Below are 6,970 nucleotides of genomic sequence, written 5' to 3' on the forward strand. Positions count from 1 at the left end.
GAAATTGGGCATGAAGATTGCAGGCAGTGTGGAGATATTGAGATTCTCCGTTGGTCTATCTCCGATAGATTTTCCCGAACTATTTAATTCCACAACTCACCCTTAACTTTCTCAATGAGGTGGCGGATGGAAGGGCTCTGAATCCTTCCCTAGTCAGTCATCCATCATTCCAGTCAGCCGTGCAGCTATACCCCATACTCCTAAGAACATTACACCTGTGAGCCCAAGAGATCTCTCTACCTCACTCACTGAAGCACGGTGCCCACAGAGCACTTCGCTAGGTTCCAAGGATTAATAAGATACAGTGTCTGCCTTTAATCAGTTCCCAGGCCAGTTGTATACTGAACTCAACACACAGTATGAGAGATACTTGGACAGAGGCATGTGCCCTGCAAGCATAGAAAATCAGCATTGAGTACAAACAGGTGTGCCAGGGGAACCTCCTAAGTGGAAAGGACACTAGAACAGAATCCTCAGGGATGAAGCTGGTTATGGCGATTAGGATTTTTTTTAATAATTTTAACACAAAAGAGTCTAGAACACGATTGAAAGATGTTGCAAAGTACTAAATCAAAAATACAATATTTGGGAGGGATAATCCAATAGAATGAGGCTGTGCAATGGGAAGGGATAGGATCCGAGCACAGATGATGCTAGAAAGGGAGAAGACACGTGTTTTTCATTGATTCAGGTGGAAATAAGAGAAGATTGGTGCAAAAGCAATCAGAGTTATAGATTCAATGGTAGAATTCTGAAGGAATTTCTTCTATGTGAAGTATGAGGCTATAGTTTCCCCCCAAAAGAATTATCTGAGAAGGTGCTGGGGACTGGGGAAGTGAATCAGAGTTGAGAAAGGTGGGGACAGTAGGAAACTGTCATTGAGGAAAGTAGTAAAATGTAAAAGATTGTCCTAAAGTTTTGGGAGCCACCCAGTTGAGGTTGACAACCATGAATAGAGATACCAATTTCTGCTCTTTTGTGATTTTCTTTGTTAATGCTCAGCTGGCTTGGCACAGAGAAGGTGGGAAGGATGATGATTGGATCCATTCATGGCTGTAATTTTTCCAGGTAGATGTGATAGAAAGGCCAAGAGACAAAGACGTTCAAGATACTAGTTGGCAAACTATTGAAATTAAAAACAAACAAACAAACATGGGCTCTATGCTGGAAAAAAAAGGGCTAGAAATATAAGAATGGACTGATAAAAGAAGGGAAGGGCCAATGGGTTGGTAGTTCCAATGAGGTTGAAGAATAGGTAAACTAGGGGTGCCTGAGAATCTGACTAGAACAGAAGGTTGTAGAAAGAAAATGGGGTATTTGAAGAAGCTCTTTCTGCCATGCCAAGAAGCTCTGTCCTGTCCCTGTGCTTTAATAAAAACACTTTTTCGTGCTGAAAAAAAAAGAAAGAAAGAAAATGGGGTGTTTGATGTGATGATTGCAGAAGTAATGATAAGGAAGGTTGGTTGGCTAAAGTAGGGTGAGGGAGAATGTCATCAGAGCTGAGAAGGTCAGAACTGAGAGGTCAGATTTTTAGATGAGGTGCCACAGGAACACTCACATCACCTTGGAAGTGGCAGGAACTGAAGTAGAGGAAGACTCTTAGTCATATATTGAAGCCTCTGGTGAATGATGAGGAACAACTAGGAAGTTAGCAGATGATGCTGAGGAAGGGGAAAAGGTGTGGCATAGCCCTAATGCATGGATTCAAATCAGCAGGGAAATGGGCAAAAATGTAGGCAGCAACTGGGAATAGAGATGACACAGATCCCATCCCTGGACCCCAGGTACAATCTATCCAAAATAGTTCTCAAATCTATCCACTCTCCTTCGTTACTGCCTAGTCCGGGCCATCAGCACCTCTCTCCAGGAGGACCACAGTAGCTTCCTCAATGGCATTCTGGCCTTGGGTCATTCCTTGCCTTGCCATACTTCTTCCACATTGAGTGAGACGTATTTCCTAAAATTAATATCTGATTCACAGGGCTGTTGTCTGAATTAGAATAAGAGCATTTAATTAAAAAAATACATAGCAGACTGTGGGAAAAGAACTATTATAATCATTACAATATTACTTATGCTGTGTTAAAACCACAGTTTATATAGTTTAATAGTTTTATTATTCCTGGAAAACTTAAATGTTTTGTTCTCTTTTCTACTATTATGTTATTTTTACATAGGACATGGATATAGACAGTTATATAGAGAAGGTTCTATATACAGTTTTATATAGATTTCTAGAATTGAAATGTAATGCTGTGGAAGTTGCACGAGTGCTGTGCTGGGGATCAGGCTACCAAATTCTAATTCCATTTTTTCCATTGATTGGCTATGTGACCTTGAGAGGACACAACCTCTCTATTTCCCCATGGTCTACACGTTCTTTAAAGTTCATTCAAGTTCTAAATGTTTTTTATTCTAAAGCTTAATGTAAAAAGTAAGAGGATATGTATTGGGCCACTAGAGGAGAAGGGGAGAGTGTAGGCCTTACTTATTTGTACAATGGAATATTATACAGAAATTAAAAATGAATGAACTAGATGTACACATAGAACATAAATAGTTTCCCAGAATATAAAACTGAGAAGAAAAAGTGATAGGAATGATATTCACACAAATTTTAAAAATATATCAAATTAGTCTATGTGTTTTTAATGAATCTGTACATATATAGTAAAAGTATAAATATATAATTAGGTAGGATGCATATCAATTTCAGTAAATTGTTTGGGGGGCATGGAGAGGAATAGGATGGGTGGGGCAGGAGTTTTATGATTTCTACAGTGCTATAGTTCTGAAAATTCTGATATAAATATTTCAAAATGTTAGTCTCTGTTAGCATTTCAAAATGTTAGTATCTGTCGGGCGCCTGGGTGGCTCAGTTGGTTAAGCGACTGCCTTCGGCTCGGGTCATGATCCTGGAGTCCCGGGATCGAGTCCCACATCGGGCTCCCTGCTCAGCGGGGGGTCTGCTTCTCCCTCTGACCCTCCCCCCTCTCATGCTCTCTCTCTCTCATTCTCTCTCTCAAATAAATAAATAAATAAAAATTTAAAAAAAATGTTAGTATCTGTCAAATTGTGGGTGATGAGAATATGGATATTTGGTTTATGATCCTTTGTATTTTTCATCTTTTAAAAATATTTTACATTTTAGAGGTGCCTGGCTGGTTCAGTCAGTAGAACATGTGACTCTTGATCTCAAGATTGTGAGTTTGAGCCCCACATTGGGTGCAGAGATTACTCAAAAATAAAATCTTTAAAATAAAAAATATATTTTATGTAAGTATTACCTACATTGGGAAAAAAATAAAATAATATATTTTAAATTTTAAGCATTTATGAAATATTTTTAAATTATAACTGAAAATTAGGGGCACCTGGGTGGCTCAGTTGTTAAGCATCTGCCTTCGGCTCAGGTCATGATCCCGGGATCCTGGGATCGAGCCCCGCATCAGGCTCCCTACTCTGCAGAAAGCCTGCTTCTCCCTCTCCACTCTCCCTGCTTGTGTTCCCTCTCTCGCTGTCTCTCTCTCTGTCAAATAAATAAATAAAATCTTAAATAAATAAATAAATAAATTATAACTGAAAATTAGAAAGATCTACCCTGATATCCTTCTTAAAATTGCAACTAACCTCATCACCCTTTATACTTCTGCTCCCCCTTACTCTACTCTTCTTCTTCTTCTTTTTTTTTTTAAAGATTTTATTTATTTATTTGACAGAGAGAGCAGGAACACAAGCAGGGGGAGTGGGAGAGGGAGAAGCAGGCCTCCCGCCGAGCAGGGAACCCGATGTGGGACTCGATCCCAGGACCCTGGGATCATGACCTGAGCCGAAGGCAGTCGCTTAACCAACTGAGCCACCCAGGCGCCCTACTCTTCTTATTTTTATCATTACATATATCATTTCCTAACATACCATAAAATCTGCTTATCATTTTTTGTCTATCTCCCTTAACTAATATGTAAGCCCCATAAGGACAAAGGTCTTCGTAGGTTTTGCTCACAGATGTATCTTAAGTGCTTAGAAGAGTGCCTGGCACAAAATAGGTACCCCAGAAACATTTGCTCAGTGAATGTATGGATTTTAGAGCCTGACTGCCTGTGGTGAAATTCTAGTTTCTAGCTGTGGGATCATGGCCAAGTTACTTACACACTCTAAGCCTTAGTTTCCCTATCCATAAAATGGGACTTGTAATAGTACCTACCTAATAGGGTTGGTGTAACTACCTGTAAAACACTTTAGAACAATGCCTGGCATAATGTAAATACTCAATACATATTAGCTATTACTATTATTATTATTATTATATTGTTATTATAAGGTTTTAATCATGGTAGTGGCCCTCAGCATGATTCTTGGGATGTGATCGTCTTGAGCCTGCATGAGGCCTGATAAGTAAGTCTGTGTGTCAGGGTACAAGACAATTAGCAATGATTGAGTATGAGAAAAGGAATATTCTAGGTATCAACTAGGAGTTCGGAGTATGCCACCCCAAAATATGCCTCTCTGGCATAAGGATCATCTTGAGCTGAAAGCAATTGGAAAGAAACAAATATAAGAAGAGCAGGATGATTCTTAATCACTGGAGACAACTATAGACTCTAATCAGCCCAGAGAAGGTGCCAGAGGAATCTACATAACAAACTCATTAAAACAAACCTTATCTTCCATTGGTCCCCTTGTATATTTACCTTTCCACAATTTGCCATCCCTAAAAACCTAAACCCTTTTTCCTTTGTCTCATCTTTTTGGCAAATTCATTGTTCTTTTGTTAAGATGCTATACAAGCCCAAGTTCTAACCACTTCTTTTGAATTACTCATCACTGAATTTCTCCCACGTGTGCATGCGGGCAGTGCCTGTGTTGATAAACTCTGTTTTTCTCTTGTAAATCTGTCTTGTCAGTCTAATTTGCAGGACCCCAGGCAGAGAGTCTAGGAGGGTAGAGAGAGAAAGTTTTTCTTCCTTTATACAGCTAATTCTGTCTTATTAATAGAATGTTCAAATACGGGAATGGTCAATTCAACAGGCTTATTTTATTTTATTTTATTTTATTTTATTTTATTTTATTTTTGAGAGAGAGAGTAAGCGTAGGGGGAGGAACAGAGGGCGAGGGAGAGAGAGAATATTAAGCAGGCTTCACGCCTAGTGCAGAGCCCAATGAGGGGCTCGATTTCACAACCCTGAGATCATGACCTGAGTCAAAATCAAGAGTTGGATGCTTAACCCAGCTAAGTCACCCAGGCCTATTTTATTTTTGAAGAAAGGTCTTTCCTTGGGTTCTTTGCCCTATTATTTGAAGCACTGAGCATGCTAGAATTTATACTTTTGAAGGTAGACAAATTTCTTGCAGTAGCAACTTTCTATTAAAAGGAATTTTCAAATTATCATGATAATGGGGCACATACACACATTGTTCCTTTTTATACATAACCCAAAATTTATCTATTGCCAAAAGTAATTGATTTCATTTTCTTTCCTTACCCCTGCACACTTTTAATAGAGATGTTAAAAGTAAGGTATACATAACCAACTATTCTGGCCCAGGAAAGTGAGGAGCAAAAAGTGAAATTAAAAAAAAAAAAAAAAGGTAAAATTTATTCAAATGAATCCTTTAGGCTAAAAAATAACGTCTTTTCTCTATTGCTGATACTTAATCTCATTTCTTCCCCGATTAATGGAAATTCCTTAAAAAATGACTACTTCTTAATATCTTTTCTTTCCTCTGGCTAATAGCAAAGATCTTCTCTTTGGGGGCGCCTGAGTGGCTCAGTCATTAAGTGTCTGCCTTCGGCTCATGTCACGATCCCAGAGTCCTGGGATCGAGCCCCGCATCGGGCTTCCTGCTCAGCGGGAAGCCTGCTTCTCCTTCTGCGGCTCCCCCTGCTTGTGTTCCCTCTCTCGCTATGTCTCTCTCTGTCAAATAAATAAAATCTGTAAAAAAAAAAAAGATCTTCTCTTTGTTCTCATGAGTTTCTGCCATACATTGTGAAATATCTAACTTATAAAATATATTTATATAAGTATATGTATATAACATATAACATTAAAAATAATTTTGGTTGGGCGCCTGGGTGGCTCAGTTGGTTAAGCGACTGCCTTCGGCTCAGGTCATGATCCTGGAGTCCCTGGATCGAGTCCCGCATCGGGCTCCCTGCTCTGCAGGGAGTCTGCTTCTCCTTCCGACCCTCCCTCCTCTCATGTGCTCTCTCTCATTCTCTCTCTCTCAAATAAATAAATAAAATCTTTAATAAAAAATAAATAAATAAATAATAATTTTGGTTATTATGGCACCTGCCTGGCTCAGTCAATGGAGCATGTGACTCTTGGTCTTGGGGCTGTGAGTTTGAGCTCCATGTTGGGTGTAGAGATCCCTTAAAAATAAAATCTAAAAAATAATAATAATTTTGATTACCATCGTATTAGTTGTCTGTTCCTGTATAACAAATTACCCCACAATGTAGTAGCTTGAAACAAGAAGCATAGTATCTCACAGTTTTTGTAGGTCAGTAATCCAGACAAAGCTTAGCTCAGTAGCTGGGGCTCAAGCCCTCTCACAAATTTGCAGTCGGACTGCTGGTTGAGATTGTGATTTCATCTGAAGGCTCACCCGGGAGCGATTCAACTTTCACTTCACCCATGTGGTTGTTGGCAGGATTGAATTCCTCATTGGCTGTTGGCCAGAAGCTTCCCTCAGTTCTTTGCTGTTCGGGCCTTTCCAAAGTGTAGGTCACAACATGGCAGCTGGTTGCCCTCAGGGAGAGAGGGAGAGAGAGAAAGCTCCAAAACTTCATAAACTAGCATTAGTACTAACACAGAATAACTTGTGCTGTATTATACCCACTAGAAATAGTCACTAAACTCAGCCTATGCTCAAGGGAAGGGGATTACATGAGGGTGTAAAGACCAGGAGCTGGGCATCCTTGAGTGCCATCTTAAAAGGCCATCTACCACAGCCTGTGACCACATGA

Source organism: Mirounga angustirostris, unplaced genomic scaffold (assembly GCF_029215605.1).
Source record: "Mirounga angustirostris isolate CCGP_5_RB_7025 unplaced genomic scaffold, mMirAng1.0.hap1 SCAF_5, whole genome shotgun sequence".
In the NCBI taxonomy this organism is placed as follows: domain Eukaryota; kingdom Metazoa; phylum Chordata; class Mammalia; order Carnivora; family Phocidae; genus Mirounga; species Mirounga angustirostris.